Here is a 23,632-nt window from a genome sequence, read left to right as displayed (position 1 = left end):
GTCAATGGCCTTGAGAGGACCAGCCAGCCAGATAGACAGACAACTCTAGAAGACTAAACATGCAGGTCAGTAACCTCAAGAGTTCAGATACACGGTCCATGACCTTACGAGGCCAGACAGGAAGCCAGACGACCTTGGGATGCCATACAGACAACCCAATAGACTGAAAACGATTTTTTTCTTTTTTTCGAGTTTATCAACTTTATGGGGGGGGGGGGGGGGGGTCATTGCACAACCTTTTTCTCAGGTAAGCGAAAAATGAGAAATAACAAATTATTGTTTTGTTTGTGGTCACAACTTTGGGGATGGAAGATGAACAATTAAACAATAATTAAAAATTTGGAATTTCGATTACTTTTGAACGGTTTGATCCTGTGCGTTTTGAAAAATGATAGCTACTCAAGTTGGAATTTCTCAGTTGGAAATGTTTTCATCTCATTCTCCTCCTTCTTCCTTCATCTCTCTAATGGAATGTATTTCTAATATTGTGTTGTGACAAGCTAGGAGTAGAATTTTTGCAGTTTCTTCGGCGTTGATTTAGCCTCGAGGCAAGCACACCATGAAAATATCTCACAGAATTGAATATTTTTTCAAAACATCATCATCAACAACAACAACAACAATAGCAGTGATCAGACTATTGTATTCGCGCTCTCGTCTGAGCTCCAATGATGTTGCCTAGGAAATACCAAATAAAGAGGTTGCACTTGATACGCAAATAACTACTCAACTTTTCGTTGCAGAATTCTTACATTGAGGTTTATTATTCAGAAATTATGCCTGTCTGACTCTTAGTAGAGAATGAAATCATACACATTTTGATATTGGGTATGGTATGTTTGAAATGCAATTCGATTCGTACGTTCTTAAGGTACCTCTGCAGTCTGCATATACGATATGGATATGGAATATACCTACCACTTAACCGTCTGAACACTGTTAAATCGTTAGTTAGCATGTTCTGCTGGTACGTTGATTCGAATATTTTCCTCTCGGATCTGCACCTCGCTGTATTTCATATTGCTCAAAAATGTGTGATAAACTGTTTTTGAAAAAAATTTCTCATATGGGAACTTTATGCGGAGTATAAATAAACGTGTTGGAGGTTGAAGAATGGAGCTCGCTTAAATGCATCTGGTGTTTAGGGCGATGACTACGTATAATAAATTATCTAATCTCCGGTTGTAAATTCGAATTGAATATTTATTTAGCGGAAAATGGCACCGGTAAACCCGTTGCTTAGGTATCATTGAAAAATACGATACTACAGCCCTTTCGAGCAGTTAACTTTGTGTAAGTATGTGTGTTTGTGTTTTTTGTTGCTTTTTGCTCTGGCTGCAGCCAAACTGTACCGCTTGCTGTATTCTGCTCACTCGTTGGTATTGTTAAAGCTGGCGTAACTTTTAACATCTGTACGAGTTGGTAACGCCCATAGGGAATATAGTGCGGAAGAAGTTTTAGGATATTGTATTTTCTTCGCTATGCAAACGGTTAATATAAAACCTGTTATCAAGAAAGGTATTAGTCGTTTAATTACCTGCGAGTTGAACGTTATTAACCTTTTAGTTTAGTAGAGATCCGAACCGAGTACCCGACGCAACGTACTGTACACCATTTGCCAACATAAAGTTTCCCCTGCTCTGGCACGACGAGTTCACCTATCTAAACAACGGTTTATAGGAAAAGGGTGTTTTTGGCTTGAAAACATCATTTTTAACTCGCGTAAAAACTTACTTCATTAAATTTCGTTCGCATCGTTGATTTTTTTCGTTTCTTTTTTTATTTTTATTCCTGTTTTTTTTTCTTTTCAAGGCTTCGCGTATACGTTTAGGATATGAATAATTACGCAAAGTCGTACAAGTTAACTGTTTACGAAAGCTTTGCCACCTGCGAATGGTTGGTATTTGAAAGAATGATGCCGACCCAAGATTCGGTAGTTAAGATTTCTGCTCTCGTGTGTACCAATTTCGTGCCGTCATTTTAATTTAAAAATCTTTCTCGGTTCAGCGATCCGTTGTCGTTGTCAAATTACTAACAAATAAGAGATTAAATAAATATGAGAAGAAAAAATTTATAATGGAATTCTCAACGACGACGCGACAGTCTAGGTAGTACACTGCGGTCTCTGAAATGATATTTTTTTCTCCTACCTCTGCGAATAAAATTGAAATTGATTTTTAATATTGCACACTTTGTGGAGATTATATTTCGTGTGGCGGGTTCTAAGTTTAAATGATGATTGATTGCGGCCAACCGAGAAATGTATTTTACGTTTCGTTCTGTATAAATATTATTGCGATGCTGTGCTGAGGGACTTGGACGCTCGAGCATGATGAGAAGTTGCCGGAAACGTTCGCATCTCTGGGGAAGTTGAGTTATGAAACGATAATGTACCGAGAACGCGATTCGATCAACTACCGAAGACAATTTGTGCATTTAAAGCAGCTCGAAATGGGTCACATTGGGCGTATCTCGACGTGAAAGCGACGTACATCATTTTCTATCGTATTTACCAACAACGAGATGTAAGAAAATGACTGAAAAGTGTGGTAAGTTTAAAGTATAAAGTTGTAATGCTCGTGCAGTTGTGCTCGGTCTCGGAGATCCATTTGCTCAAATAGGGAATTACATTAACTTATACTCGTACTTTATCCGATTTTTTTCACCGAATATCCGAATTAACATAATAAAATAGGTGGGTATTCTTCGCAGCACATGTCTTTTGAAAAAGTCCCTTAAATTCCGCGGACCATTTTGAATAAGTTCACTCACACTGTAGCTAGAAACCCAAAACAGTTGACATTGTTGAAACTTTGCTGAAAATTAAAAACACTTGAATGAGTATTGTTATTGAGTGAATATACAAACATAAAATGACTCATCTTTGACATGAGAAGTGTGTTCTTCACAATTTTTCTTCCATCTTGAAGGTTTGAATTCCTGAAGGCTGAAAAAAAAAAATGAAAATAGGATACAATGAAAACTTGGATAAGAGCATGCTAGGAGGAAACATGAAACAGAACATAAATTAATAAGAAGAGTTTGGGTAAGAGGAAAACAAACATGAAACATGATACAGTTTTTACTATTTTATGCAGCAATTGAAAAGTGTGTTAAACACACCCCCCTGTCACGTTAGCATGTCAAACTTGCCACTTCATGAGTGTACAAGTTTGATAAGTTTCCAGCCCCCACAGCGTGGACGTGTGACTAGGAGTTGGAGCAGGTAATGAACCTGCTCCCATTCGGGGGCCCGGGCCGGGAGGGAAGGGTCTATGGTGCACAGGAACACAACCCCCGAGCAGCAATGACAACAAATCATACCCAGAGTTCAACATGTCACCGCCAGCAAACGCAACAAAGCATTGCAACACCAAGAGCCCACGCTGTCCTCCAACGATCAGGAAAATTTTTTCCCGACTGGGACAGGGAGCCTGGAGACCCTAAAGACCCTTGTGGCCACAACACCCCGCCACGCCCACCCACAATGGCACATCTCCCCCAAAGTAATCTCGGCTGAAATCAGTACCAGGAAACGTGTACTGGCACCACAGTCCAACAACCCATCTAAAACTACCTACCTAAGCTAGTAAGTAAACTAACTTAAACTAAAGAAGAAACTAGTGATTTTTTTTGCTTACATTTTTGTAAAATTGTGGTTTTTCTTCTTCTGAAAGTTATGATTTCCTTTAAATGTTCACCTTTTTTTTTTAGGATGAGAGGGAAGCTTCGTTGAGATTTGATGAGTTTGTTTTTTCCATTTTCCTTTTGTGATGGGTTTCTGGCGGAATCTTTTTTCTTGAATTTTCGTGATTTTTATAAAATTTTCTCCTAATTTTGCCCCGAATTTCAGTAATTTTTTTAGACTTAAAGTTTTGTAAAATTCTCCTTTTGACAGATTTTTTTTGAATTTTTTTTTGGACTTCAAGAGATTTGATGGTTTTATTTCAAATTTTTTTGAGGCTTTCTTGATTTTTTTTCACGTTTCATTCTTTTGAATTCTAATATATTTTATTTTACAATTTTCCCACAATTTCCCCCGAATTTTCGTGTTTTCTTTTGTGTCTTTTTTGTGATTATTTTAGCAGAATTCTTCTAAATTTTTGGTTCTTTTGAAATTTTCCTCGTTGATTTTTATTCTTAGAGATTTATGATTTTGAGTTTAAAAGTTTAGAAAAAGGTTGATATTTCCTTTGCTTCTTGTTTTGGTCATTATCTCTGTCTCAATTTTAATAGGTAATTTTGTTGCATTTCTTTTTGAAACGTGTATCATTTCTTGCCAGGTTTTGATGGAGAATTTTTTTCATTCAAATCACTATTTTCCCATTATAAACACCCCCACCCCCCAAATAGGATTACAATCTTCCTCACCCCACCCTTTACATTTGAATTTAATAAGTGTCACCTTCTAAAATGATTCTTCTTATTTACGGAATTTTTTACAATTTTGTTTATTCTTTCTAGATCAACAGTCAACACCTTGAATAATTTTTTTAATCAAATGCTCGCTCATGTCAAAATTTTTGCTAGCTGAAAGTCTCTAGAATATATAGGAAAAATAGGTGGGGCAAAAATTTTGCAATTAAGGGCCCAAATTTCGAGTTGAAATGGGCTGTTTTTGCCGTTTTTTCGATTATTCTCAAATATATCAAGAATGAAAAAAGTTAGAAAGGTGGTTAATATCTCATTTTAAAGAGCATTAAATTCTCAACATTTACCTCGCTTAAATTACCCCTCTAGGGTTTTTAGTTTTTGAGCTACTGTGAATCCAAATTTTGAATTAAATTATCTCCAAAACTAAATATGCCAGATGGGTAATGTAAGCGAGGGAAATGTTCAAAATTTCATACACTTTAAAATGATGTAAACTGTTGAGTAAAAAATTGATTACATCACCAGATTTTGATTGTTTTTGTGCGTCATTTAGGTGTCCGTAATGGGCGTGGCTACAGCCTGTACCTGTTTCCTTTGCTGTCTAGCGAGTTCTGAGTTCAGATTATCGCGATCACGATGTGATGCCGCGAAGCGGCCCAGGGGGCGGAGCCCCCTAGTATTGAAAATTGTTTTGGTTACTTTTTCCAGTTTTTTAGGTTACTAAAGTTACTTTTTTTGAGAAAAATTTTAGTACAATCCCTGAAAGTTGAAAATGCAAATTTTTCAATTCTGTACTTGTACTTGTGTATCTTCAATTTTTGTTTCTTCGCCCAATTTTCATAAAGTGATAAATGTAGTTTTTTTGATCTCTTGATTCTCACCTCAAAAAGGTGCTAAATTAGGAAAATTTAACGTTTTCTCATGCTCTTTATTAATTTGGTACCCATATTTTCAACTTTTCAAAATGCAGATGAAAGTGTTTAGGAAGTTCATTTTGTGCTCCAATATGGCATTATAGGTACTTACTGAATTGAACTCTACTACCGGGAACTAAACTAAAATAATCGAGATATTATGTTTCTATAGTGGTTGTCAAATTATCTATAGCCTACTGAAAATAATTCGAAAAATACCTAATAAAGTAAACGATCACGGATACCTGAATGGAAATTCTAAATCTGAGGGGTTTCTCTGTAGAATTAATTTAATCAAAGAAACTCATAGCTGGTACATATTAAACGAAAATCGAGTCCGTAAAAGAAAGAAAATGCTATCAATAACGTCGCCATCTATATTCGAAAAACCCAATAGAAAAAGTTTCAAAATGAATAATAAAGGAAAGAAAAAAACTAAAACGGTCCCATAAGATCCGAAACAATGGCCAAGAAAGCCGAATAGAATTTTATTTGATAACGATATAGCGCAGTTGTTAATATATTCAGCAAGTTTTTCCAGCCACCTTATTTTTTATTCAATCGGCGCGTAATTATGCGCGTATAAAGCGTACAAATTCTGTGGAAAAAAGAACGCGACATCTGGAACGGTTTATTCGAAAGGTTGGCGTGGCGATGGCGCTGCATTTACTACAAATGATATTCGGTTTTGCCAACGAATACGACGAGTCGGAGTCGCAGACGCAAGAAATATTCTAGCGTGGAAAAAAATGATAAACATTTTTACCGGGGTGAAAAAAACAATTATTCTTTCACCGTATGAAACGCAGAATGTGACATTATTTTGAAATCGCTGCGACCAAGAAGAATGTTTTCCACAGAGCGCACAGCACATGTTGCATTGTGATGTTATTTTTATTTATTTTTTTTCATACAATCTAAAGAGGAATGAACAAACAAAACAGAAAAAAAAAAAAGAAAAACTATAGTATTTGTATTTTATTGCATAGGATTTTTAAATGCGTCCGTGAATTTTATTCAACTTGCGGAGAATTCGTTTAGACGCAATAGGGAGCGTGAAATTTAATAAAAACTTTCGCCATGGTTTTGCGTCTCGTAGTATTCGGCGAATTCACTTTGTATAGTACTTTGAGCGAAGCGAACTTGTTCGTAGTCCAGCCGAGAATATTTCCCACAGATGAACTGATTATTGTATAAGATAAAGCCGAGCTCGAGGCGGTTATTTTTCGTCGCGAAATTAAAACGTCTCGTAAAGGACGCGTTTCTCAAGATGAAAAGTGAAAAAAAAAAGAAGCGAAAACCGAACGCGAGAAAACATGATAAATGCGTTTTATATAAAAGTATAGCGTACCGTACTGCCGCTGCTGCTGCTAATATCTTCGGCCGAATGTTTTAATAATTTTGCCAGCAAAAATCGACATTTTACCCAACAGTATTACAATAACATTTAACCGAATTGCCTGGACTGGTTTTTATTTTTGCGTAATAAATTACGCCTTTTCAATTCGATATTGTTGAAAACATGGCGAAGAGAAAAAATCCCTTTTCGTACGCGTACTTAGACATAACCACCCGTAAATCTCTCACTGAAATGTTTTTCTTTTGACTGTTTCAATTTTGTGAAATCGTAAATTTCAACCAAAAGCAATTTATCTTTGCAAACAAACATAAAAATATACAATGTGCAAGGTACAAATACAACCACATATGTAACGAATATTTGTAAAAACAGATTTATTTAGAGTTTTTTCCCCTTTTATTTTGACCTTATAGTGTGGCTTTTTTTTTTATTATTGCGAATGAATTAAAGATTTTGTGCTAAAGAACTTTTTTCCTCCAGTTTGCTCGCTTGCTCAATTATTAAATTTTAAACGTCCGATTGAATATTCGATTTTCTTTCGAATGTTGATTTTTTTTTCACTATGCGAACGTATTTTTGCAATTTTTTTTGTTGAAATTTCAAAGTTCAGTAGTGTAAGAATAATTTACACGTTCCACGGAATTTTTAAAATCGATTTATTAATGATCGAATTCGACTAAAAAACAGCAAAAAGGTTGAAACTAAAAGATGTGAAATGAGTTGCCTAATCAGTTTACCGTAAATACGCGTTGTTGTATCGGGATGATGTCAAATAATTTGCCTACTCTGTTTGCCGTGAATACGAATTATCGTATTTTATTCAACTTGAACTGGAAATGAGACCAGCTCCTTCAATTTCACAATATTTTTTTCACGACTTCCCTCGTATCTTCATGTGTTTGAAATACATTTTTTGTGAAACTGCTCAACTCTGAAGCTTGCACCAAAAAAAGAATTAAAAAAAGGGAATTGTTCAATTTTGAAAAATCGAAATTTACTTTTTAAAGGTTGTAAATTTCGAACTAAGCAAAACACAATGCGGTATGTACAACTACCTTGCATGTACCATAAAAATACCAAGATAAGCGTAAAGTCGATGAAGATGGGCTCATGAAACCCCAAAACAGATTTGTGAGAGGTCCCACTCCCAATCCTAGAATTATGATTGACTATATAAGCCTTCTTGCATTTTTACTTCAGGAAAATCGGGCTATAAACCATTGAGAAGACGTAAAAATCTACCTACTTTTTTCCAGCTAAAAATTCGAAACCCCTAAAGGCATATCTAGGACCCCCTCCAAACGCACATGCAAATTTTCCAGCCTTCCAAGTTGATTTGTGAGGTTTATTTTCTCCGAATTGCTCTAAAAAGTTGATTTTGATTTTTTTTGACCTTTTTCGCCTCCTTCTGTTTCTCCCTCTTAAGAATTTGTACACATGCACCTCAATTTTTTAGCAAAAATAATCTCCACTCATATTTTTTCAAATCCAACATAAAATTACACAAAATATAAAATTTCTCTGGCTAAAGCTGAAATGTTGTTGTTAAAGTCCAAAAAGAGGGGGAGGGATGAAAAAAAATCAGACATGCTTAAAATCTAAGTAAAACAAATGTGTATTTTTTTTATTTTTTTTTTTAGATAGTATGTGTCTATAATCAATCTTGATTGAGAAATGAAGAAAATTCTACAATATCTTTCTTGATCTTACATTCTTACTATAGTACCATTCTAAATACTACTTTAGACAAATTTCTCATTTTATGGTCTATGTTCAAGCTTAAACTTATTTGTTAAAAATAGGTATGTGAGTTTGAATTTCAATTATACCTGCCCAGCACACGTTTTTTCTGAAATTTAAAAAATTAAGTAGCTAATAAATACGGCAATTATTTCTATATGCTCGAAAAACAGCAAAAAAAAAACGCTCATAATAAGTGATTATACAATCTAAACAAAAAAAAAAAAAAACGCATTACATTAATATTATTGTGCTAAGAAACCAAAGACTGCAGAAATAAGTGCTATAAAACTGCTCCATCATGGGTAGGTATCAAAATGTAGGTATGTATTTTCAATGAGCTATCAGAAAACCTAAAAAACGTCAAACATTAATTTTTTTTAAAACACAAATAAATGCATCGATCATCGTTTTTAATTTTCATATAGGCTATAAAAAAAAATAAACATTCAGTTTTTTGTATTGACAATTTCAAAATTTTTGTTTTTTCCCATTTTTCAAACTGATTTTTGCTGTTTTTCTCCCACAAAAAAAATGTAACGACCTGAAAAAACTTCAAAATCAACGTTTTTTTAAACTAAAATAAGCATTTGCGTTTATTTATTCCAAAAATATGCAAAAAAATGTGCTATAAAGTGTCATCATTTGTCTCAAAATTGCATGAAACTGACAAAACATAAAGAAAATTGCTACCTGCGGCATTTGGTGCAGCAAAAAAATATACGATATCATTAAAACAATTGCCTTACTAATAATGTACTGCAATTTTTTTAAAAAAAGGAAATATTTCAGAATAACAAGGATAATATGCTTATATTGTTCAAAATGTGCTATATCCATTGAAGTCCCCATAGTCTAGTGGTTAAGGTTAGGCAGTTAGGAATGTAGGGTCGCAGGTTCGAATCTCAGGTTAGGTAGGAAATTTTCGTTAATGGAATTGGATGGTATATGAATTAATGTTTCGATAGATAAAAAGTAAAACAATTACTGATAACATAAATTGTGCCAAACGTACTCAATATTTTTAAAAATTAATTTAAAAATCTTAAAATGTAGTTCTAGGTACAGTTCTTTTGAGTAGTACTACAGTAATATGTCCTAGTAGTACTGCAGTAATACTTTCTCAGTACTTAGTACTACAATAATACTTCTTAGTAGTACTGCCAGTAAAACTGAATTGCTCAATTTAGTACTACTGAAAGTAGTACTGCTTTTAGTATTACTTTAGTAGTACTATTTTTCTGCATGGGGAGTAGATTACTTCATGACCATTAGGTATACCTTTTCTCTGATATCTAACATTTGTCTGTAGGCTAGTACGATTCATTTTAAAAATCTCCAAATTTTCGAAACGTAAACCTAAAAGTTATTTTTCAATTCGAAAAATATTTTTTTCAAATTTTTGAAATTGTCAAAAATGATTGAGTATCAAAATATTTCCCCGGTTTCAGGAATGATATCTTTCTACAATTTAGTATGATTAATGCGGAATATTTGTCAAGAAAATTTTTTTGAACTGCATATATATTCAACAGTAGTACTTTAGAAACCCCTGTTGTGGTGAGGGTACGTATAATTGTTTACGCTCAGATGTTCCCGCTCCCGTCATTTATGATTTTACTGTGTTGTAGTGAGGTTCGTTCGCCATCGCGTTGTGCTTTTTTTTACATTTTTTCAGTAAAATCGTTTTCAAAATGGAATCCTAATGCCTCTGGAGGAGCACTATATAGAGTTCCTAATTTTGATAAAAATTCAAGATTCGAGAAAAACTCGAAAGCAATTCAGTAGATACATTTATACTGATTATTAGTTACCTAATGATGAGTTCAGATATTGGCCTTCTGTTTTGATCCAACCTTCATGACCCATCTCTCTCTTCCCAGGGTGTCAAAAAATATTCCAGCCATGGCCCTCCCCCAATTTTTTCTACAAGCTTTTCAAACTTTCAACCCCTTCCCAATATGCGCGGAAAAATTGAAAATATTCTTACATAAATCCCTACATAGTGGACATTTTTTGTGAAAATTTCGAAATGATTGGTTCACTCCCTCCTGATATAAAAAAGATCGCCTTTTTGGTATTTAGGGCTGGTACTCGGGCTGGAGTGGGGGAGAGGGAAAGTCAAAAAAATTAGGGTGGTTTTACTCCACAACTAACATATTTAGTGAGTTTCGTCCAAATCGAGTCAAAGTCTGAAATCACCTACTTACCCGGAGATTCTGTTTACGAAATTTGTACAAAATTTTGAAACGATTTTTAAAAGAAGAAAAATCAAATGAAGAAAAATCGTGCTTGAAAAATTTTTGACACGAATTTTTTTTTAAATTTTGAGACACCCTGTAGTTTGCTCCAAATGTCCTTAAATATGGCTGAAAACCAAACACTTCAAAGCTCCATCAAACTCCCACTTCATTTTCGATTTATAAAAAAAATGAATTCTGGGTTCTAGCCTTCAGTGCCATTCTAACATCCTGCACCTTCCCCTCCCCCATTTTGAAAAAAATCAGAAAAATTACGAGAATGTGACGTGGATCGCGTTGATTTATACTAATTCGAGGTCGTCCACTCGATTTTTGGACACGAGCTCTAGCGTCCATTTACCTTCCCCCATTCATTTCCCCTTTAAAGAAATCAGAAAAATTATGAAAATAATTTCCCAACAATTGTAAGTACTGAAATATTCATTGATTGCGGGTATTTTATCTTTCAATGCCATCTCTATCGCCCCCCTCCTCTCTAAAAAAAAGGAAAAAGTTTGAAACGTCATGAAAATGTGTTGTCCAAGTCGAAGTGACTCAATTCGAAAATTTCTTTTTTTTGTGGATTCGAGCCCCCAACAACGTCACTTTTTTAAAGGGAAGTAAAATATTCGAGCTGAGGCTGAGAAATTTCGCTATTTCATTTTAGATTGTTGTTTCATTCAAAATTGAAAATTTTCATTCATAAAGTCAGAAGTGTCAAGCGAATGTCATCGCTTCTATGTATCAACATTTTTGTAATTTTCAAAGTGTTATCGTTCAAGAGGTTTTTCACTGTTTTAATTTTATCTTTACATTTTATCATTGATTTCCAATATGGTTTGGAATGATCACGTTCCTTCCTCTCTGTTCTTGAGTTCTAAAATCATCGTCAAATGATCGAATTCGACAAAAATATTCAACATCAAGTTCAATACTTCAAGCAGAAGTATCTGCATAGTATGAAAAACTTCGACATTATTTATTGTGATTTTTAATCCTTTCAACTCCTTTCAAACTCGGTATCACGTACCTATACCTACCTATTTTGAAAAATCTTCATTCGGTAGTAGGTACAACTTTAATGAAGTTGTTAAACCATTTTATAAAGTTTGGAGAGGCACTGATGTAGTACAATTTAACCTACATTACCTTCATCTACCTACGCAACATTTTATCAGCTTTTCACTCGAAATGGTAATGTTCATCGAAAACGTAATAGGTCTTCCAGAGAGTCATTTGGTACACAACTCTTCTCTAAAATATTTTAATTCGCAAAATATATATCTACGAATGAAAACACAAAAAGAAAAAAAAACTTAAAAAAAAACACTACGAAGCGCTGGAACGTGAAAAGTAAATTAATATTACGCTTTTAGTAATGAGAACAAAAGCCGTAATGAAAATTACGAGCGACTGTACGTCGTGTTCTTTCGACTGTAGATAAACTGTACAGTAACCGAAAAATACTATATAAGAGTATAGTACTGTATATACGTGTGTATGTGTCAAGTAAATATGTGCGGCTATTTCGACATAGCGAGAGGCAGCGGAGCAGATTTTTCGCCGAAACTCCGTGTAAAGATGTTCAAAAAGAGGAAAATTATAAAGGAATTTACAAGTTGAGACGTTTGCGTAAGCGTATAACTACACAGTTAAGAGATTTCATTTTTGCGTATTCGTTTCGTCTCTTCTCTCCTCCGCTTTCCTATCCTATCGTATCTCAACGTACAGTAATCGTTGAGTCTCCTATGTACGAGTATAAGCATAAGCGTTTTGTCGTTTTCCTGTTCCTCTTCAAAAAAGGAAGCTCTTTATGCTATTGTGAGGCGTTTTAAACGTCGCTTTTCTCGGACACCAGATAAAAAATTATCTTCTATAGGAAGTCGCCAATAGGCTGCGAGACGTATAGGTAATTTTATAGCGAGAAAACGTTTGCCGTTGAATTCTCGTATTACTTCCGTTTCAACGAGTATTAGTGTTTCGATGCGTAATTTAAAAGATGATTTCACATATTTCTCCTCTTCTTATACGTATTCTATTTCTTATATAGCTTCGTGTATATTGCATATTGACTTCAAGGTGATTTTTTTTTTCTTTTGCAGGAAGAAATGAAGGTTGAAATACCTAGCCGAAGTGAAGTCCTATCAATGGTGAGTGGTTTTTAGATTTTATGTTTATCGAGTGGTCGTGTTGATATTTTTTCCCAAAATTTTAGTGGATAAAAGTTGAGCTCAGGTGCATGAAAATCCTTCTTGAAATTATGGTATTTTTTTTAAAAATCATGTACCTACTCACTTCAAAAAAATAATTTTAAATTGCAAAAAACTACAAAAATCGATTAAAATTTAAAAAACTTTTAATTAGTTCATGCACCACCAAAATATTTATCAGACCTGTGAGCCATAAATAATCACTAGGAAAATATGTACTTATTTGAGATCACAAAAGGATGAATTCGAATTTTTTACTGAACTGAAAATTCAAGTCTAATCCACTAGAAAATTTATTTGTATCAACTTTGAAAAAAAAAAACTAAAAAAAACTAAAAACATAAACCGGTTTTCAAATCGGCAGATATTTGAACACAAAAGGTTATAAATTGTTCTTTATTCTTGAAAAAGAGGCAGTTGTTCAATAGGTCAAAGCGAACACAATGGGCCATACAAACCTTTTACCTAGAATTTGAAAATTTCTTATGTGTTAAATATCCCAGTGTTCAATTTTAAAAATTGAAAATTTATTTTCTAAAGGTTGTAAATCAATAAAACTGATGTCGACTTCACTTTTAATATTGCCCCTTTTCTCATGATATATCAATCCAACATCATGATACTTTCAAAAGTATCGATACCGTATCAATACAGTATCATCGCATCCCTGGGTTGAGACAAACACAGTGGGTTGTTTCAAATTCAATATTTCAAAAAATTCCAGAAAAAAACAAGAAACCTACCTCACATTATGACCAAAATCAAACAATCAGAATTGAAACAATTTTCAAAAAAAAAAGTGAAAATGATCACACCGCTTTTTGAAAAATTTTTCTGAAAATTGTTCTGGTTTTAGAATTTTTATCAATCAATTCGTTTCCAGCAGTTCTGACCTTGAACCCGAAAAATCCCGAATAATGATCGGGATCAGGGATCAGAGTTTCGTTGTTCACGGTTTAAGGGATCGATCGTTTTCTGTTTCGGTTCACATCTATTGAAATAAATCGAGATCTGTCGGGGTCAGGGATCAGGATCGGGTTCGGACCACCAGCCCTGTTTCCAGTTTATAAGTGTTTGAAGAGCTGCGATGAGAAACTTTGGCATTGAGCATAACAATATGGTGGATTCTGCGCCAGGAATGAAAAATTCGGTCTGTAATTGACTTGGAAAGGAAGAGTGCAATCACTTTTTCTTGTTCTTATACTAGATACCTATGCCTGTGAAGATAATCTTCACATTGGAATAATTATATAAAATTGAAAATTTTCCTTCCGCACCCCCCCCCCACCAACAATAATTTTCTCCCTATTCGTGTATATTTAGAGACGAAGTGAGATGAGAAATTGAGAAAAATATCATCAAGCAGCTCTTTGATCCTAGTTTACAAGTGTCTGATGAGTTCTACCAAAAGTTTTAACTAAAAATGTGAGCGGGTTCTGCGCCAGGAGTGAAAAAATTGATTTTCCAGTAGTCTCAGAACGAATATAAAAAAAAGAGTACCTAGATTTTTATTACTAGTTTATAAGTTTCTGAAGAGCTGTGATGAGAAACTTCGACTATAAAGGTATGCGGGTTCTGCGCCAGGAGTGAAATTGTTTTTGTTTAGAAAGGTGATCCTTGAGTTGTAATTTTGAGACGGTAAATTTTTTCTGCATTAAATATACGATAAAAAAATGTCTCCTTCCTTATTCTAATACTCCAGCTCCTCTCATTACCTCTGTGCCCAAAACTTGACAATCTTTGGACTAGTTTAAAAATCTTTCAACACCCGACTACCATAGAAAATAAAGTAACAATTTTTTAAAATTAACGCATAAATTTTCACAGCAGTAAAATTCGATTTGCAGATAACTCTTCACCTACTTAGAAGCGAAAAATTATTTTCTTTTTCTACTTGAAAACAATTCTGAATCAAATCAATATCTTTCCAAGAACCTCGTGAAGAAAATTTTGACGCAAGGTCGACCAACATACGAAACACAAATGACACAAATGTATTACCAATACAAAATAAGATGAAAAATGAAGACTTCTTCGTCGCATCCATCCTCTTGTTCCTCACGCTGATATTTCCCTTCAGGGAGAAATTTTCGTACCGGCGTTATTTCTGTCTATACAGAATATATGTTTAGTTACAAAAGGAGAAAGAAGTGCGTCAATATTAGGAAATTCGCGTTTTCTCGCGAAAATCAGATTTACATAGTATATCGCTTAATAGTAGCGCACGGTGAGGGAATGTCGAATCGAAAATAAATAGAAATTTCTCACGCGTAATCGAAAGAATGTCGTGTAAACCTAGTCGAGTGTGTGTGAGTGCAAGCACGTCTACATAGGTGTTAGGAAGAAAAGTTGTCGTCGCGAACACGAAGCAAAGATATTATTAGAAAACTTCAAAAGCGACATTTCATTTTTCACGGTCGTCGAGCATTCGTCAATATTTAAGCATCGACGAAGAGAAATGTACCTATACAGTAAACGTACTATACGAGTTTCCAGAGTATTTAAGCGATTCGGGTAGGTATATGGTATCTATTGAAAAACGCGCCGCGATGTTGAAATTAACGCAGTGACACGCGAAGAAGAAAAATACACCGACGTCGCGAAAATTCTCCTTAATAACGCGTCGATGAGGAAGAAAAGGACGAGCATCTTGTACGACAACGAATTAAAAAGAGATCGCGAATATGATGCATTCTCGCCTACACTTTCATATACGTATGTATAGGCGATAAACGATTACCTAACGTGCCTCTTTTAAGTGCTACCGGTGCCGACTCCTCCTCCCTGCCCCTTTTGTAACGCATCTACCTCCGATGAGATAATTTTCTCATCTTAAAAGCTTATCGAAGTATAAATTGTCAGGTATATTGAGTAAGCGTACCGTATACACGAGGCATCAATCACCGTGTTTAAACGGAAGTGGAGAACGTGTTTAAATAATTTTACCAACGGCAAAATAAACGTTGAAGCGACCCGCAGCCAATATAGCTAATATTGGCAAGCGTATGTTTACCAAAACATCCCCATATACCTTTACACTTACCAAACAGATGCCAAACTCGAGGCAGAAAGTTTTTCATTATGGCTTTTATAACTACATATATTGTAGTTAGGTACTTGGAAATGAACACAATGTATTTTTATACCTAAAGAAGGAAGTTGAGTATATTATATATTATTGAGAATTTTTTAAAGCTGATTTTAGTTTTATTGAGAAATAGAAAGTTTTTTCATCAGTAAGAAAGAAGATGGAGGGAAACCAATTACCATGGTTTATTTGAAAATTGTCTCTTTATTGCTTATTATTTTCCATTTTGGAATTAGGAATTTGAAAAAGGGATAAGTAGTTTTCTTCGATTAATATTTTCCTCATTTGATAAGATACTTGTAGGGAAAAAGTATATCGTACCTATTTTTTTTATAAATACCGAAATGATGATGTTAATAAATTGCAAAACCATTCTGCCTGTCGAACGTATGATTTTGTACCGGAAAACTGATTACATATTAATGGAATCGTATGACCATTTTGTGCTCGTATAAAGAGGATAATACGTAATTGAAAACAATACTTATCCTTATTACTTATCGATAAGATTAATGCAGCAAAACTGAAAGAGAAATTGAGAATGAAGCTCAAAAGGCAGGGGGAATTGGAACTTCAATTGTTTCGATCGTTAACAAAAGAGCAATATCTTTAATCTATGTACTTATGTACTTCTTAATTTTGTTTTTTTCAATAATCGTAGAATGTAGCTGAGATATTTTCATTGATTTTTAGTGTGTGTACTGTGTAGCACACTATTATTTGTACTTTCGGTTTGCGAGTTTAATAATTCTTTAGCTGAAATGATCTCTTACAGGAATGGATCATTTTTTTTTGTTGAAATTTTCATGCATTGGTGAGGCCCAATTTATGAGGCAGTGAGTACCATATTTATATGTCTGCAGTTTTTTTTCTATGCTTATCAAGAATTTTTGAGTCATTTCCCAAAATGATATTCTATTTCTTCGACTGTTCATCAATGTTTAATCAGTTTATGAGTTTAACAAACTTCTTGTACCATTTTCTTGAAATTTTTCCTCATAATTAGACTGTTGATTTTCCATAAAATTTATGGCTGAAATGTAATCCAATTTTAATTCGATTAATATTTGGTAAACTTCAAGTAATTTCATTTTCAATAATACCTACGTGTAATTTTACGAGCTTTTCTTCTTCTGTAAGAAACACATTTTTGAGAATTCAGTCCTCCTCCCCTCCTTTCAAATAGCCAATGTCAGCCGTGAAATGTGTTCGGTTAGTGTATTAAAGTAATTATTTGGGCGTGTTTACTCCTGATCTCATAAATCTTTACACACTCTCAGTTGTTCAACTTCTTTGAATGTAAAAATGCTGACACCCTTTTTTGGCGTCCAAAATATTACTTCCCACCGTACTTAAATGCAATTACTGAAGCAGTCTCTTGGGTAGTTACAATTAACTAATTACAAAAATTTATACTCAAAGAAGGATAAAAAATGATAGGTACATGTGTTTGTTTATTTTAGCTTAAACGTTGACTGAAATACCAAAACTTTCACTGGAAAAAAAGTCAAAAACAAAAAAAAATCAAAAGCTCGGTATCAAGTTAGGATTAGTATGTATCGATACAATACTGATCTGATAGTATCATGATATATCGGGTATCATCCCATCCCTATCTCAACCACAGGACCGTACTTGGGTTTATGAAAAGACAAAAAGATGAAAAGACGAAAAGAGACAAGAAGACAGAAGGGCAAAAAGACGAAAAGACGAAAAGACAAAACAACTGAATGAGTAAATGAATTAATGAATGAATGAATGAATGAATAAATGCATGGATTGATGAAAAAATAAAAGTAAAAAAATTGGAATTTCGGTATTTAGTGAAGTATTCGTTTCAGTTCAGTTCACTATTAAGTTCAGTTCAGTTCTGTACTGTATTCTGTCCAGTTAAGCATCAATGTTTGAGGGTTCAAATAAAAATTTTAAAAAGTTTTTGAATAATGATGTTTTTCCATTGCTTGTTGGTTTTTAAAATTTTTTGAATATTGAATTTGAAACACCCACTGTGTTCTTCTCAACCAGAGGTCCTTACTTGGGTCTGAATACTGCATCCACTAGTTGAAACAGTGGCTGACTCAACCACTGACGTTTCAACTTCTCATTGTTTGATTTTGGCTATAAAGTGAAGTAGATCTCTTATTGATTTTTAAAATTTTTTGAAATATTGAATTTGAAACACCCACGGTGTTTGTCTCAACCACAGGTCCCTACTTGGGTCTGAACACACCCACTGATTGAAACGGTGTATGTCTCATCAGAGGTCTTAACTTGGGTCTTACTATATCCACTGATTGAAATAGTGTCTGTTTCAAACACAGGTCTTAACTTGGGTCTGAACACACCCACTGATTGAAACAGCGTCTGTCTGAAACACAGGTCTTTACTTGGGTCTGAAAACACCCACTGATTGAACCAGTGCCTGTCTCAACCACAGTTGTTTTTCAATCTGATTGTTTGATTTTGGCCAGAATATATTTTCGCATGTTTTTTTGATCTACTGTATGTTGCATAGGTTCATATTATGTGATTACACCAAAACTCACTTCGTCCAAGACACTCTGTATAATTTAATAGATTTTTCTCATAATATCGTACTTGTTTTCAAATCGTTTATTTTTCTGTGAAAATTCTCAATTAACACTGATTTGAAATCCTATTTTGACCAAAAAAATGCTGAAAATTTGCAATCATCGCCGTAACGTGACAAAATTTTGATTCACACTCAACATAAATATCGAAGGTGAAATAAGAAAATCGTGGACGTACTCGTAAAATCTCAACGTACCGAGCCAGATTACAGAAGATTAAACGAATACACGAACGAGTAACTTACACTACAACTCCAAGTCACCTCGTACTCGTAGCTGATTTTCTTCACTTCGGAGCTAACACCACACAGCCCGCTTGAAAATAAAAGACATGACAACTTATACCATAAAAAAGAAGACCCGTATACACTTCCATTATAAAACGTGAAAAAAAATACCATCTCAGGGATTCTCTAAACTCATTGCAACTTTTTTCCGTTATCATCCCTATCAAGCGAACCCTCTTAGATGATGCTTCGCAGACGGTCGAATATGTCGAATAAAGACACCACTGTTAGACCCGGTGTAACATTTCAACGCCTTGGTACGTGACCAGTATGCAACTCTCGGTTAGAATCTCTCGTACAGACATCACGTCTACGGAGGAAAAAACAACAGGGGTTCGTTTTCTTCTTTTCGCGGCAAAGGATTTCACAAACTCCTCTGCAGGTACCTACTACCTACGTTGTATTTTTATTCATATGCCACGAAAGTCGCTGTACATAATGCTCGAAACACGGCGTGGCGGCGGGAAAATGAATTATAACAATTTCACCTTACCTACCTACCGCATACACGTCATTTTCAAAACACCCGTAATGAATGCTGATTAACCATCTCGGCACATCTGTTTTGATAACTGTTAAATTATGCGCCTCGTAACGTTCAAAGTACACGAATTATACGCGAAACTTGGGTAGGTAAAAGATGCTGTATCCGTACGCAAGAAAAGAAAGCCTGAAAAGTAAAGCGTAAACGAGACGTAATTGTAATTGAGCAAACAGAGAGTTCGCTCCGTACTCCGCTCGACTCTGTTGCAACAACTCTGGCGCGGCGCGGCGTTACAAAGAATACTCTCGTATCCACCTTTTAAACGTTTCTGCAAAAAGTTACATAGCCCGGATTAAAGTTGAAAAGTGAGCAAAGTTTTGCGAATTAAGTTGAATGTTGAACGCGCGTACGTATGAAACAAGCCAAAAAATAAAGACGCATGAAAATTATTCATTAAGCATTCCTGCCTACTGTGCTCTGCTCCCTGCTCGCCTACCACCATCTTGGCCTGGGTTTGTTCCTCGATAACAAAAAACTGAAACTCTCGACGTTACACAATTTTGGCGTAATGCCGCCTCCGCAAATACGTATAAAAGCTTTATTTTCCACGTTTTCAGGCTGCTCGACGTAGCGCGGCGTGGCTGCATGATACATTGTCATAGTTTCCGATACATACCGTCTTATACACACCCGAACTCGCCGAATGCCATCATATGGTATATACGACGATGGGAAAGAGCAGCCGGGAAAAAAAGGTTAATACTCGAACAAATTTTTATGCAACATTTTAATACACGTTGTCACACATCCGCTTATTCTTTTTATTACCAACGAAAAAAGAAGAAGACATCTGCGGAAGCTTCCGATCTGCTGCATCCGGTTACAAGTTGCAAAAGTAATTTAGGAGTGTGCACCACCTCGTATAAACGCGCCCCGAACAGTAACGTTAGCAGCGTAATTTATACCCGACTCTGATACTTCCTCCTGCCCACCATTTTTCACCACGTATTTTCATCCTTTTACACGCCACTAACGCGATTAACTTTAAACTTTTCACCCAACTCGATACTACATAGTATATGCTGTACAATTGTTTCGAAAATACGTGATATTTTCACATTTAATATAAGTATGTAGGGTATGTGTATTCGAGTCTTGCTTCATTATGTGAGATGAGATTTTGCAACGAGAAGGATTTACTTGGGATTACAACTATGCTGAGAGAAGACTAGGTACCTAAATATAATTCTCAGTTTCGTAATGAGAAGAAATACCAGATTTATTTATTAAATAGATAGGTACTTATGTAGGTATTTAACCTTTTTAAGCAGACAGAAAGAGAAAGATATGCTGTCAAATACCAGTAAGTAACCATTTTAAGTCCTTTCGCAAAGTCTTGTGATTTGTTTCAATTTGCTTGTTTGTGATCGAAACAGATGTGGAATCGCTTCTCTATCAATGGGAAAAGGACAGTCCAAGAGATACAATTATCCGAGCTCCATAGCAACGGTAATTTTATCTCACACCTAAGTAGCTATAACTTGATTTTTCTCAGTTGTCTAGTACAGACGTATTTTTACTGTGTATTTTGTGTCTTATTTTTACCTATGTGTTATGTCTTGATGTATTTTCAAGAGTAAAATGATTTAAAATGTGATCTTTTCGCGAATTATTTGATTTGAACAATTGATTTTGGTTCGATGTCCTGAATATTATGTCAGCTTAAACATCCTGCAATTAGGGTTCCAGCAGGGCATTGGTCATTTGGGCGATCAAAGTAGGCGTCGAACTGTAGGTATGATATACTCTAGAGAAAAGAGTCAAGTTTTTCCCTTGATTATTTGTATAAAACTATAATGGTTTCTTCTAGTTTTAATTATAAACAACATTGAGAATAATTCAATGTTTTGTTTTGAGATGTTTTTGATATAAACTTAGCTTACTTTCATTATTACATCGATGTGGTTTTTAACCTAGGTACCCATTTTAGTGAGTTTCGAAATTGCCTATCTTGGGTTGATTAACTTTGAATTAAATTCTTTTTGTTTCATTTTTTGTTATCTATTTTAGAAATGATTTTCTTGATCATAGTTATGACTCTTCGATCTATTTATTCATTATTTTTTATCCAAATTTAACCTTTTGGTTCATGTCTTTGAATTGAGACTCGAGGTCTTGTACCTATTTAAATCAATATTTTGTGTGTGTTTTTGGAAGTGCTTTTATTTCTTTTTCGAAGTATTAGGATTAATGGAATTGTAATCGACCCTATTTGCTAGCCATAGTTTGTTATGTGTGGATAATTCTAGGTTTCCTATCTGTGTTTGTCACCATCCTACCCAAAGTACCCTTTCTTTTCCTCATTCTATCCTAATTTTCGAGCTGGTTTTCTTCATGAGTTTTCATCTTAGATTCTTCTGGTTTCTTTGATTGAATTCTCCATACTTTTCTCTACATTTTCCTTTCCCCACTTTTACCATTTGACTTTCCCTATTTTACATATTTTATTCCTGTTAGCAACTGTAAAACTGTCACTCGTTTTGGTCCTGAAAATCTCTCTATTCCCCACTCTGAATTATACCACACAGAATGGGCGATAGTTTACTAAATTGAAATTCACAGCAGAAAGTGTAATGTTACAATAAAACTAGATATGATTACTTATTTTGTTTGAAAAAAATTTGAAAATTGCAAATAAAACAGTTTTTATTGAGTTATTTGAATTATCGAAAATTTAAAAATCCAAAAATTAACTTGAGCTCAAGAAATTGGTTGTACGCAGTTCTAGGACGCGCTCTTTCAATCCATGTGCAGGTTAGTTCAGTCAAATTGGAGAGTGTCAGTTCCAAAATTTCCCTTCTAGAATTTTTCTGGACTTGGAGCTCCTATTGAAAACTATTCCTAGAAATAATAACGGACTCTAAAATGTTTGACATTGAGTAAGATCAAAATACTACTTCGAAAAAACCCATGCATTCAAAATTGTAAACTACGACGTTCATTTTTGAGCTTTACGCAAATTTTTTGAAATATTGAAAAACTATGGCAAAGTATTAACTTATTATTTATGCATTTAATAAGTAAAACGAACCAGCGTGAATAATTACCTCAGTTCAACTTTTAACTTAAAAAATTGAACAACCATTTTTCAAACACTCTGGAGCTTCCAGTGACTTTTTAAATTACCTACAAGAATTTCATATTGTTTCAGAAAGGTCAAATTTGAACTTGAGCATTACTTGAGCCTTGTATTTTTGATTAGTTCAATTGAAAAATGTTTTACTGATTCTAATTGACAGTTTCATCAGCTAAAGTTTGGTCCAATACTGACAATTTCTTCACAAAAAACGCCAATACTAAAAAAAAAACGAAAAACGAAAAACCAGCTCAATGAGCTAATTGGAATTTAAGACAGGGCCAAAAAATAGGTATTCAGTCAACTGATTAAATTTCTGTGATGAAAAATGCTAACCACAGGTAAGCGGGTTTTCCGCCAGGAATAAAAAATTTCGCCTGTAATTGGCTCGCAATCAACTGAAAAGGAAAATGGCAATTAATTTTTTCCTTCTATGCTTTAAAAGGCAATCCTTAAGTTGGAATTATGAGGTTGGACATTTTCTTCTGCTCTTCCCCTTCCACCAACCATAATTTTTTTGCTATTCGTGTAAGTATAGAGTGACGATATAAGTTCAGAAATTGAAAAAAGTATATCATCAAGTAGGTAAGTAGATGTTGGTTCTAGTTTACTCGATGTATAATGAGAAATTATGAGAAATTTCCACCAAAAAAGGCACGCGGGTTCTGCGCCAGGAATGGACAGTCAAGTTCCAAAAGTCGCACTCGCAGTCAAGTATGACAGTCCCGAACTGCAGTCATTTTTAAATTTTTGGGTGATTTTAGAAAATTCGGAGAATTTAAAAAATTGCTGATTTATGGCGAATTTTCCACTTTGATGACCTCTTCAAAAATAATATAAATTCGGGGTCACTTGTACATACAATAAGAGACTCATTTTTTAAGCAATTACATGAGTAGGTTTTTTTTCAATTTTGTACCAGCTGAATTGAGAAATATTTTGTGGGAAGTGAGGAGAGCATAACTGGCTGGCCCCCTATGACCCTCAAATTCCAGCATAAGGCAAACACTCGACATACATGAACTGAAGATAGATTGCCAACGTTTCCTCATGAAAGGGAATTATTCTGTGTCAGGACATCCTGTATATTGACAGAATAAAATTGAAAAAAATCCACCAAGTATACAAATGTGGGCCACTCTAACCTTAAACGCATTGTTAAATTTCATAAAATTCACAGCTGATGAAATTCTAAGGCATTCGCGAAA

At 34.5% G+C, this 23,632-nt stretch overlaps 1 long non-coding RNA gene across 2 annotated transcripts in view; it reads left to right on the top strand.

Annotated features, from left to right (window-relative positions):
- Positions 1-23,632, top strand: part of LOC135836810 (uncharacterized) — a 215,769-nt gene that overhangs the window by 38,813 nt on the left and 153,324 nt on the right. For both annotated transcript variants that reach the window (XR_010557084.1, XR_010557083.1), the window contains exon 2: positions 12,731-12,778. This is a non-coding gene — a long non-coding RNA (uncharacterized LOC135836810). The remainder of the gene's footprint in view (positions 1-12,730; positions 12,779-23,632) is intronic.

The sequence above is a fragment of the Planococcus citri genome, chromosome 2 (assembly GCF_950023065.1).
Source record: "Planococcus citri chromosome 2, ihPlaCitr1.1, whole genome shotgun sequence".
Classification (NCBI taxonomy): domain Eukaryota; kingdom Metazoa; phylum Arthropoda; class Insecta; order Hemiptera; family Pseudococcidae; genus Planococcus; species Planococcus citri.
The sequence above is the reverse complement of the archived record's forward strand: the minus strand, read 5'-3'. Positions and strand labels throughout refer to the sequence as shown.